The sequence below is a fragment of the Geotrypetes seraphini genome, chromosome 8, assembly GCF_902459505.1.
Source record: "Geotrypetes seraphini chromosome 8, aGeoSer1.1, whole genome shotgun sequence".
In the NCBI taxonomy this organism is placed as follows: domain Eukaryota; kingdom Metazoa; phylum Chordata; class Amphibia; order Gymnophiona; family Dermophiidae; genus Geotrypetes; species Geotrypetes seraphini.
Genome location: NC_047091.1, coordinates 124,223,772 through 124,236,434, shown reverse-complemented (window position 1 = coordinate 124,236,434; position 12,663 = coordinate 124,223,772). Strand labels below are relative to the sequence as shown.

Here is a 12,663-nt window from a genome sequence, read left to right as displayed (position 1 = left end):
GGAGGAATTTAAGATGAGTACGGAGGACCACCTTGTCATGATGGAACACAGTGAAAGGTGGATCGCAACTAAAGCTTGCAGCTCACTGACTCTTCGAGCAGAAGTGAGGGCAATGAGAAACACCACTTTCCAAGTGAGGTATTTTAGATGAGCCGTAAACATTGGTTCAAATGGAGCCTTCATCAATTGAGCAAGAACAACATTGAGGTCCCAAACCACAGGAGGCAGTTTGAAAGGAGGTTTGACACTGAAAAGTCCTTTCATGAATCTGGAAACCACCAGATGAGCAGAGAGAGGTTTCCCTTCAATAGGCTGATGGAAAGCCGCAATTGCACTGAGATGGACTTGGATCGATGTAGACTTGAGGCCAGAAGTGGATAAGTGCAAAAGGTAATCCAAAACAGAAGATAAGGAGGAATGTTGAGGTTCCCTATCATGAGAAAAACACCACATAGAAAATCTAGTCCATTTTTGATGATAGCATTGTCTAGTGGTAGGTTTCCTAGAAGCCTCCAAAATGTCTCTGACAGGTTGAGAAAACTGAAGAGGAGTCATGTTGAGAGGTATCAAGCTGTAAGGTGTAGAGACTGCAGGTTGGGATGAAGCAGAGATCCCAGACTCTGTGTAAGCAGAGATGGAAAAACTGGTAGACGGTATGGTTCCTGCTGTTGAGTTGAAGTAGAAGGGAGTACCAAGGTTGTTTCGGCCACCGAGGAGCAATCAGAATCATGGTGGCATGATCGTTCTTCAACTTGACCAGAGTCTTGAGAATGAGAGGGAATGGAGGGAATGCATACCGGAAGAGATTCGTCCATTCCAGAAGAAAAGCATCTGCCTCGAGGCGATGAGGAGAATATATCCTGGAGCAGAACTGAGGCAGTTTGTGGTTGTGGGGAGTTGTAAAGAGATTCATCTGAGGCTTTCCCAACTGTGAAAAAATATTATGAAGAGGCGAGGAATGGAGTGTCCATTCGTGAGGTTGCAGAAGACGACTCAAGTTGTCCGCCAGGCAATTTTTCGCCCCTTGGATGTAGACAGCTTTGAGGAAGGTGTTGTGGCGGATTGCCCAGTCCCAAACCTTCAGAGCTTCTTGACAAAGGGAGGAAGATCCTGTCCCCCCCCTGTTTGTTGACATAATACATGGTGACCTGGTTGTCCGTCCGAATGAGGACTACCTGGTCATGAAGAAGATGTTGAAAAGCGTTGAGAGCCTTGAAAATCGCTCTGAGTTCCAACAGATTAATGCGACACCGACGATCCGTACTGGCCAGTGGCCTTGTGTACGGAGACCATCGAAATGAGCGCCCCAAGCGTAGGTCGAAGAATCTGTCGTGAGGATCTTCTGATGGGGGGCGTTTGAAAAAGCAAGCCTCTGGAGAGATTGGAAGAGAGCATTCACCAAAGGAGAGACTGCTTCAATGAAGGAGTGACTGTGATATGTCGAGAAAGTGGGTTGCAAACCTGTGTCCATTGAGATGCCAGGGTCCACTGAGGAATTCTGAGGTGAAGTCTGGCAAAAGGAGTCACGTGTACTGTGGAGGCCATGTGACCTAGGAGTACCATCATGTGTCTCGCTGAGATGGAAGAGCGGGAAAACACTGTATGACAGAGTTGAAGGAGAGCTTCCAGACAAGGAATGCTCTGAGCTGGACAGTATCCAGAACAGCTCCAATGAATTGTAGATTCTGTGAAGGCTGAAGTTGAGATTTGGGAAAGTTGATTTCGAATCCCAAACTTTGTAGGAACTACATAGTCCGTTGGGTCGCTACAATAACCCCCTGAGATGTTGAATCTTTGATGAGCCAGTCGTCCAGGTAGGGAAATATCTGAAGACCATGATTCTGTAGAGCTGCTGCTACCACTATCAGGCACTTGGTGAACACTCTGGGAGATGAAGCCAAGCCAAAGGGCAACACTCTGTATTGATAATGCAGATTCCCCACCCGAAATCTGAGATACTGACAGGAGGCCGGATGAATGGGAATATGAGTGTAGGCCTCCTTGAGATCCAGAGAGCATAACCAGTCGTTCTGATCTAGAAGGGGATAAAGGGATGCTAGAGACAACATTCAAAATTTTTCTTTGACTAAAAATTTGTTGAGAGCCCTGAGATCCAGAATGGGTCGCAGATCGCCCATCTTCTTCGGAACAAGGAAGTAACGGTAGTAAAACCCATTGTTCTGCTGTTCCAAAGGAACTGGTTCGATGGCATGGAGACGAAGCAGAGCTTGAGCTTTCTGAAGAAGAAGGGCAGTCTGGGATGGACTGGAAAGATACTCTCTTGGAGGAAGCTCTGGTGGAACCCGAGTGAAATGAAGAGAGTATACTTCCCTGATGATGGACAGCACCCAGAGGTCGGATGTAATCGTCTGCCATCGGTGGTAAAAATGATGGAGACGACCTCCAATGGGGGGGAAGAGAGGACAGAGACAGAACGGTGAAGTTATGCTCTGTTTTAAACTGTCAAAAAGGCTGCGTAGCCTTAGGTGCAGCAGAAGGTTGAGATTTCTGTTGCTTCTGAGTCTGCTGTTTCTTAGGAGGAGGGCGAGTGTAAGGAGCTGTCCTCAGAGTAAAACACCTCTGGTAAATGGGAGGAGGACGTGTAGGCTTGGCAGGAGCTGGCTTTGGCTTAGGTCTGACAATAGAAGCAAAGGATTTTTCACGTTCAGACAATTTCTTGGTGGCTGCCTCGATAGATTTATCGAAGAGGTCATTGCCTGCACAAGGAATATTAGCCGAGCGGTTCTGAAGATTAGGACCCATGTCAATGGTACGAAGCCAGGCAAGGCAGCGCATTGCTATAGAACAAGCTGCTGCCCGGGCAGACAACTCAAAGGCATCCATCATAAGAAGACTGAAGTAGATGTAATCTGAGTTGTGATAGAGAAGCGATGACTTCTTGAAATTCAAAGTGCTTTTGAGTATCTAAATAAGTAAGAAATTTAGGCAAAAGAGCAATGAGGAACTCAAAATAAGTGACAAAATGGAAATTGTAATTGAGGACTTTAGAGGACATCATAGCATTTTGATAGATGTGACGTCCAAATTTGACCATAGTTTTCCCTTCTCTTCCAGGAGGAACAGTAGCATAAACTTTGGAAGGATGTGATCTTTTTAAGGAAGACTCCACAAGTAGGGATTGGTGAGATAACTGTGAATTCTCAAATCCCTTACAATGGAGAGTTTTATATCTGGAGTCTAATTTGCCTGGAACAGCTGGAATTGCATAAGGAGTCTCCAGGCATCTGGTAAGTTTGAGACAAAAACTTGTGAATAGTAAGCTTAAGTGACTCTGCTGAAGGTTGAGGAAGATGCATGACTTCGAGATACTCCTTAGAGTATTTGGAACCAGCGTCCAATTGAAGGTCCAAGTCCACAGCCATCTGACGAAGAAAAGAGGAGAAAGATAGCTGATCCGGTAATGCCTTGCCTCAAGAAGGACTCGAAGGACTCAAAGTCGTCGAGGTAGCCTGGGTCGAAGATGAAGCTTCGGCTGGAAAAAAGGCATCAAAAGAATAGGGAGACTTGGATGAGACAATGGAAATCGCTGAGTCTTCGAGGTGTGGAAGTAGAGATCTCGAACGAGGAGTCGGCGGACTAGTAGAAGTAGGTGTAGATCAAGGCTTAGTTGAAGAAGGACACTCCTTAGAAGAACTATGCCTGGAAGGATGCCTCAATGAAGGTCTCGATTGACGGTGAGAGCGGTGCTTGGAAGCAGATCTCAAAGATCGAGGAGACTTCGCCCCGGAGAGGGAAGCAGCCGATGCCACCAAAGAATGGATAGGACTGGAGGCTGTGGATCGAAGCTCCAGAGGCTTGATGGAGGAACCTCGATGCACTCCCAAAGACTCTACTCCTTGTATGGAATGTGAGGATTCCTGCCGATGCACTTGCAAAGAATCTGCTCCTTGCTTGACGTGCTTTGATGCTAGACCAGACACTCGCAGAGACTCTGCTCCCTGCATAGAGTGTGTAGACTCAGACTGAGGCATAGGAAGAGCCTCGACCTCACGGGAGTCCGCAGAATGCCCAGGCTGGATTAGAGTAGCTAGCTTCGGTCCCATTTTGGTGAGAAATTGAACAAATTGTTGCTCTAACATGGTCTGGAAAGAAGCCGGCAAGGATGGATCCGCGTCTGAAACCGTACCACCTGCCTTGGCTGGAAGTTCCACTGAGGCAGTGAAAATGTGCTTCGACTTAGAAGTCTTAGGCACCTTAAGCACCACCGGTGGACCTGTCTGCTGAACTATCTGACCTGAGGATACAGGAGGAGATACAGTAGACGTCATCGAGGAAAGAGCTACTGCAAACGAAGAAGGTCTGATGAGGCTCGAGGTTGAAGCAGTGGAGGAAGGAGGGGCCTCGGTCGAAGGCGAGACTGAGATCGCCTTCGGAGTCGAAGAAGTGGTCAAATCCATCTGGAAGAGCTTCTCCACTGAAAGTAGACGTTTAAGGGCTTGAGGTTGAGTAGCACAGCGTTTGCACGACTTGAGGCACCTGCTGTGTGGGTCAGTGAGAGAAATCGCACGCTGACACTGGCTACACTTCTTAAAGCCTGTCGCTGGCCGGGACATAGAAGGAAAAACAGCCGCTACAAGGTCGAAGCCCCTGGGCTGCGGCCGAGCAGCCTGCCCTGGCAGCCGAACGGAAGAAATAATTTTTTTTTTTTAAACTAGAAATAAAATAATTAAAGTACAGCGATTTGTGAAGAAAATAACACAAACTACGGTGAGAGAAGGCACGAAGTTGAAAAAGTTAGACGCAGAGTCAAAGACGGACTTCTCGGCTCCGTGGAAAACTGAGGAGATGCACCCTACACTGGGCGGGAAGGCACTCACGCATGGGCGGTGCGGCTGACTCGAAACTTCTAGTTTCTATAAGCAAGTCTGCTTGCAAGGCTTCCGCATCTGGGCTCCGTTGATGACGTCACCCATATGTGAGAATAGGCTGCCTGCTTGTCCTGGGATAACGTGTGTTAAAAGTGTTTTGCAAGAGGAGCAAAACATTTTCTTAAATTTTAACTCGATAAATGAGCATTGTCTTGCAGTAAGTGCACATATACGTGCGTCATATCAAATATGCACAACAAACGTGCGTCACATCACTGATCGCGTCTGAACATAAATACATGCACCCGCAGTTCAAGCGCGCACAACATACGCACATCTCACGCTGAGAATGGCTGAACATAATAAAAGCATCACGCCCAATTCACCCGCAGTGTAGTGACTGTTCAAAACGAGTGAGATCTTGCAATACAAGTACGTACAGTACTGTATTTTCGATTAAAGTTTTTGAGATGTGGAACAAATTGTCCAAGTTTCCATTATTTCCTATGGGGGAATTTGCTTCGATATACGAGCGCTTTGGATTACAAGCATGCTTCTGGAACGAATTATGCTCGCAAAACAAGGTACCACTGTACTTTGCATTGAGTGTTCACAGATCATAGATCTTGCCCTTAATGTCTTGTTTAAGGTCTATTAACTTGCTATTGCTATTAATCACATATTAGTATGCATTAAAGTGCAATAAAAAGAGATTAGGTTCTTACCTTGCTAATATTTTTTCTATTAGATAGGTGTGTCATTCTGGACAGTAGGGTAATCTTCCCATGCTCGCGAGTCGTGCAGAAGGAATCCACTCCAGGTTTTCAACTCCACCTCCTTCTCCAGAGGGCCCTTCAGTTTGTACCAAAGCAGATGAAATAAGAACAGATAAGAGGAGATATGGGGAGACTCCACAAATTAGTTCTGCTCTGAAAGTATAACAGACATGTTAAACATTTTAATTGGACAATTCAAACATCGAAATAACCATACAAACTAGAAACATTTATGGAGCTCAAACATTCCCCCAATGAATTATAGCAATAGATTCTTTACACCCTTAAGGTCCAACTAACATAAAAATCTAAGTTTTGACTGTACGACTGAGACAGTGGGCAAGTGGAGAAATAACTGATAGGGGGCAAGGTTCCAAAATGACACACCTATCTATTAGAAAAGATAGTAGCAAGGTAAGAACCTTTTTTTTTTCTTTTTCTTTTATTTATACTTTTACTTTGTTAAACAACAATTTAACTAGAAATAAACAATTGAAATAAGAAACAAGTAAAACAAATTATGAAATAATTCCACATTAGAAACCAATATCAAAGTCCACAATATGGGAAGAGAGAATCCATCACCTCCAAGGGAAGTTAGTTTTCGGGAATAGTTCAAAATTAAATCACATTACTAGTGCAATAGGTATGTCATTCTGGACAGCAGGGACATAAAAAAAGCAGTCCCAGAAATCTAGGGCGGTACCTCTGTGACTGCTTGTAACAATGAGGACCCAAAGATGGTGTCCCTCCTGTGCTGTCATGTCCACTCTGTAGAACTTGGAGAATGTGTGCAGAGTGGACCAGATCGCTGCCCTACAAATCTCCCTGGGCGAAACTCTCCGAGCTTTCACCCACGAAGAGGTTACGCTTCTTGTGGAATGCGCTTTCAAGGAGACTTTTCAAGGAAATTTGCTTGGTACAGGCAATATATGGCTTTACTAAAGATAAGCAGTGCCAAACAAATCTGATTGAATTATTTGACTGGACAACCAGAGAAATGGATTGAGGACATGAACTAGATATAATTTACTTAGATTACAGCAATGCCTATGATTCAGCTCCTCATAGGAGGCTCTTGAATAAACCTGACAAGCTGAAATTTAGGCCTAAAGTGGTGACCTGGATTAGAAACTGGTTGACGGACAGACGCCAAAGGGTGGTGGTTAATGGAAGTCGCTTGGAGGAAGGAAAGGTGAGTAGTGGAGTGCCTCAGGGATCAGTGCTGGGGCCAATTCTGTTCAATATATTTGTGAGCAACATTGCTGAAGGTTAGATGGTAAGGTTTGCCTTTTTTGCGGATTTGTAACAGAGCGGACACTCCAGAATGAAAAATATGAAAACAGGATGGTCTAATGTCTGGCAACTAAAATTCAATGCAAAGATGTGCAGTGATGAATTTGAGGAGCAGAAATCCGAGGGAGCAGTACGTACTAGGAGGCAGAAGGCTGACATGCACAGATGTGGAGAGGGACCTTGGGGTGATAGTGTCCGAGGATCTGAAGGCAAAGCAACAGTGCAACAAGACAGTAGCTGTAGCTAGAAGGATGACGGACTATATAGAGAGAGGCATAACCAGCAGAAAGAAAGGAGGTGCTACCTGTACAAGTTGTTGGAGAGGCTCCACTTGGGAGTATTGTGTCCAATTTTGGAGACTGCATATGGCAAAGGATATAAGATGACTTGAAGTGGTCCACAGGAAGGCGATGAAAATGGTAAGGGGTTGGAGTCAAAAGGCGTACAAGAGACTGGAAAATGTGAATATGTATACTAGAGGACAGGAGGGACAGGGGAGATACAGATGTTTAAAAACTTAAAAGGTATTATTAATACAGAACCAAATTTTTTCCAGAGAAGGGAAAAGGGTAAAACCGGAACCATATGGAAGGACACTCCCTCTTCCATGATCCTGAGGAGCTCCCTGTATGACAGGGCCTGCAGCTCCGAGATCCATCTTGCTGACATAACGGCCATGAGAGAAATGGATTTGATGGTAAGATCCAACGAGGATGCCTCCTGAATAGGCTCATATGGAGCCTGAGGCCTTGCAAAACCATAAGGTTCTACAATGGAAACTGTTGTTTTACCAGTGGTTTGAGCCTCGGTGCACCCTTTATAAATCTGGCTATGTCTGGATGCGAAGCCAGAGGAGTTTTACATTCATGGCCTCTGAAGCATGAAAGGCCCACCACTTAGACTCTGAGAAATGCCACTGTTAGGCCTTTGTCGAGACCTGCTTGGAGGAATGCTGTCAGAAAGGTCCCCAGAGTCCTGGACAGCTTCTGCTAAGGACCATTAAATTACATTCTGGCTTATATTTCACCAAAGCCCTTATGTGTTCATGGAAGATACTATATTTCTATTACTGAAAACAAACCCAGCTAAATATAATGCAATGACAATATTCAAATAGAACATTAACAGTTGAAGATAATAAATTTCAAGATGAAATTTTTTTAAACAAGAATATCTTTAAAAGTTTTCTAAAAACAGTATATTGACCTACTGATCTTATTAAAGGAGCCTGATAAAAGAAGGATGCCTTCCATTGAAAAAAATGATCTGCCAAGGACTCTGATGCACCCTGGGAGCCCAAGCCCTCTTGTGTGACCCCTTGCTCACTGCCATATCTTCTATGAGGATCCTGGCTATCTAAATAGGCTCTCCACATCAAATTAACAAATTCAGGAGAAAAGCCTGTACTAGGCAGCTCTTGAGTCTCCATTAGGTAACTGTACCTTACACCTCTTGGGCTTTGCAGCTTCCCCACTCTTACGCTTAGGTATGCCACTGGTCTGGGGTTCTGAGAGGGATTTTCTCCCAGGAAACAGCACCCCACCCAAATGTCCTCAGCCCTAGAGACTAAAGAGGAGGCTAAGTCAGATACTCCTGCTTCCCCTTTATGTGCTGCACAGCACTCCACCAGTCTTCATCCAGTGCAAATCTGGCATGAATTAGGAGTAAAAAAGCCTATGGACTCCATCCTTGCCATTTCTGAGGCAAAATGAGGTGATTTGAATGATCTGGAGAACATTGGAAAAAAAATTACGAAAGCCAAGATGGCGGCAGCAGCAGTGTTTTAGTGCCAAAAATAGATCAAAAAACACTAACAAAAATTTTATTTAAAACTCTGAAAACAGGATTTAGAGGTGGGGAAAAAACCTTCAGGATTTTAGAGGTGGGGAAACCTCCCAAAATAGGTTTTTTTCAGAGCCCCCCCCCCCCAGATTTTGCCCATAGACCATATGCCTGTGCCATGTGCTCTGAATTTGCTGCAGCCAGCCTCAGCTTTAACTCGTAGCTGAATCTGAGAGAAGAGACCTTGCCTCAATTATCAAGTCCTCCAAACACCGAGATCTTCAGGCTGCCAGTTAGTCTGATCTAGAGAATGACACGGTGGCGGTTTACCCGCGGCTACCGCCTTTAGCCGCGGGTAACCCGCCGGAATGGTGAAAGAAAAAAAGCAGTCGCTGCGGGGACGGGGACAAGGCCATTCACCGCCCCGTGGAGCGGTGAATGGTCTTGTCTCCGCAGTGAGGTATCAAGGATCGCGCGGTCCCCGCAGCCACCGCCCACCCGTAGCATTTAGCCAGCTCCCTCCCTCCACCTCACCTTAAATTTTGAGTTTTCCGGCTTCCTTTTTTCCGAGCCGCACGCGTTCAAAAATCCGTGCACGCGCGGCTGCGCGAGTCAATCAATCTTCTCCTCTGACGCAACCGGAAACAGGAAGTTGCAGGAGAGGAGAAGTTTGATTGACTCGCGCAGCCGCGCGTGCACGGATTTTTGAACGCGTGCGGCTCAGAAAAAAGGAAGCCGGAAAACTCAGAAGGAATATAAGGTGAGGTGGAGGGAGGGTGGGAGCTGCTGGACCATTCTTCATTACTTTGCCATACTAATTCCATTCTGTGTTAGGTGCCACGGACTCAGATTCGAGTCCTAGCGACGATGAGTTAAAGATCCCAAAAGAAGCCAACTTCTAAATCCAGTGGTTAGAGCTACACTACACTCCTTGTGACCCTGGGCAAGTCACTTAATCCCTATTGCTTCTGACACAATGGGCAGTTCCAAAGACCAAGACTGGCCAGTGTCAAAGACAGGATGCTGGGCTTGATAGACCCTTAGTCTCCTCTGTTTTTAGTGATCAACAAAGTTCTATGTTTCTATAATCACCCTAATTCTGTTATCATTGGACTAGATATTCAAAATGATTTAAATGGCCAGGACAGGCTCCTGGCTGTTCAAATCATCTGTCCAGGGCTAACCAGGCATTTTCAATCTTCATGTTCAGCCCAAATGGTGTCACACAATTCAGCAAAAATACCCAATGTTGTTCCTCATAATTTAAATATTGCTCATAGAAGGAACAACATTGGGTATTTTTGCAAATGGAAGTTGGAGGGTTAATTCCCTTGAAACAGCCAATTGAGTGAAACATGAATTCATGCTGGGACACAAGATAGGTTGAATTTGTTTTGAATTTAAAAGGAAAAATGATCAATGAAGAATACTATAATGGCAAGAAAATATAATGATAAAACAGCAACTAATTTTGCCTATTTTTATATATTAAAAAAGTACTACATAAGGTGAATGTCCATATTGCTGTCTGTTGTTCTGCTGAGCACTGGCATTGAAACAGCAAAATGCATTTATTGCATACTTGTCCTCTGTCGCAAACATTATGGTGGTATATTAGTTGTGTTAATAAAAATTTATAAACAAAGCCCTGCCAGCTGAACATCTCTTTCTCTAGTTCAGCAGCAGGAACTTTGATTTATAAGAATGGAATACGCTAAATATTAGAGTACTAAGGCTTATATGGATGCTGCGGGGACGGTGACGGGGCGGTGAATGGGATGGCAGTGGCGGTGACGGTGACGGGGTGGTGAATGGAACGGCGGTGACGGGGCGGTGCAGAGGATGGTGGGCTGGGGACGGGGCGGTGACGGGGACAGATTTTTTCCCCGTGTCATTCTCTAGTCTGATCCTCAACCCCCATGGAACCATGCGCATGAAAGAGGGGAGGCAAAATAGCAGCCGACACTCTGAAGGGTCCTGATGCCCCCCTGCAGATGCCTAATAGCCCACGCTCAAGTCTCTGCAAATCAGCAGGCAAGCTAAGCAACTAGGGATACAGACCCTGAACTCCACAAAGTTTTCTGCAAGCTGGCCAAAGCAGGTCCTCAAAGGATTAACCTGCCGGTTGCAGAGCCAAGTCTGTTTCTTCTCCAGGCAGGCAGAGCTTTCTCCCGCACTGGAGAGCTCTGGTGCACCAAAAGAACCACTGAAAATAATAAAGAAATATACAGAGCAGATTAGAAAGACAACTTCCTACTCACGTGCAGAAGGAAAAAACTGAAGGAGGCAGCAGAGCTCCCTGGAGAAGAAGGAGGTGGAGTTGAAAACCTGGAGTGGATTCCTTCTGCATGGCGAAAATACCCATTGTCCAGAATGACATACCTATTGCACTAGAATGCAGAATAGTAAATCTAACCCTAAATTTGATGGACAAAAGTTATCAATACAAATATCCAAGTGAAATAATTAGACAACAGATATCCCCCAAGTTGGGGTGAGGGGAAAACAGCCTCTTTTAACATAGAAATATGCTGGAGGATGTAGAGTGCAGGATTAATAGACTCTCAGAAATGGTGGAAAGTAATAATTGTGCACAAAGCCAAGTCAAGCCTAATAGGGCACGCACCAAGAACTGAGCACTTTGCTACATGCCAGAAGTGTCCATCAGCACTCAGCGGGACAAAAGCTAGATCTGGATTTTAAATAGTTTATTAATTGCCAAATGAAGACAAGAAAGGTTTCAAGACAGTAGCAAAGAGTTCATAACCAAACAGAATACATTCACAGAGAGTGGAGAGAAGGAGGCAAGCACAGCTATAGGGTGCACACTGTTAAACTTCAAAGAGGTCATGCAAGCCTAGCTAATGTGAATCCTAAATCTGGCCACTAGGTATTCTATGATGTAAATGTCTCCAAATGAATTGGTTTTGTGTGTACCATGACAGGAACTTCATGCCTAAGCCCTTGAGCAGCAATACATTATCCCTTTTTTATCTTCAAGGGTCTACTTAACTAACTATATTTAGTCCTCTTTTTTCTTAGCTTCTGTGCTCTATCTCCTCCTGAAGTAGGGATGTTACCCTTTGGACTATTGTAACATAATTTATTTGGGATCTCATAAAAAAAATTATTAACAGATTAAGAATACAAAACTCAGTGGTTCATTTGATCTTCGGTCTGAAAAAACATGATCATGTTAGCTCTTATTATAGACACCTTCACTGTTACCATTTGATGCAAGAGTTTTATTCAAATTTGGTTGCATATGCTTTAAAGTATTATTCGGTTTAGCTCCAGCTTATCTTGTCTCTCATTTTAAATTTCATAGAACAAACGTGAATACACACAAATCTTATTGGTTTGCATTTCCATCACCTAAAGCTTGTCATTATACAAGATTTTTTGATCAAACTTTAGCGTTCCAGGCTAGTAAAATGAACACCTGGTGGAGTATCTTAATTCCTCAAGCTCAATCTTACCATGCTTTTAAAAAAATACTGAAAACCTACTTGTTTGATAAATTCATATTTTAAATTCTTTTAGTGGTGCATTTATAAGATTCGCTGATTGACCAGCTTTTCTTGATGTAAACCGCCTAGAACTCATTGGTATGGTGGTATACAAATAAAGTTTATTATTATTACCTAATATATCTTTAGTATTAACCCTAGTGCTTATGCTAAGAGTGAATGCCTTTCTACCCTCTTCTATGTGTAGCTAGTATGAATTCTTATTTTTCCTTTCATGTGTCAATAGTTGTAGTTGCCTGGCTGAGACTTAAGTCTAGATTTTATACATTATCATTCTATAGAGACATTCAGCAAGCCTTAGTAAGAGTAATTTATTCTCTCCCCCTCCAAAATATACTGTAGCTCTCCAGCATTGCAACTGAATTTTAAGCAGACTTCACCAGTGAGCAATGGCCTCTCTCCCCCACCCCACATCAGCCCAGGTCCGCCCCAGGGACATACGAGCCTGCA

At 44.3% G+C, this 12,663-nt stretch overlaps 1 protein-coding gene across 1 annotated transcript in view; it reads right to left on the bottom strand.

Moving 5' to 3' along the window:
- Window positions 1–12,663, bottom strand: part of STK11 (serine/threonine kinase 11) — a 195,565-nt gene that overhangs the window by 117,815 nt on the left and 65,087 nt on the right. The window lies entirely within an intron of this gene.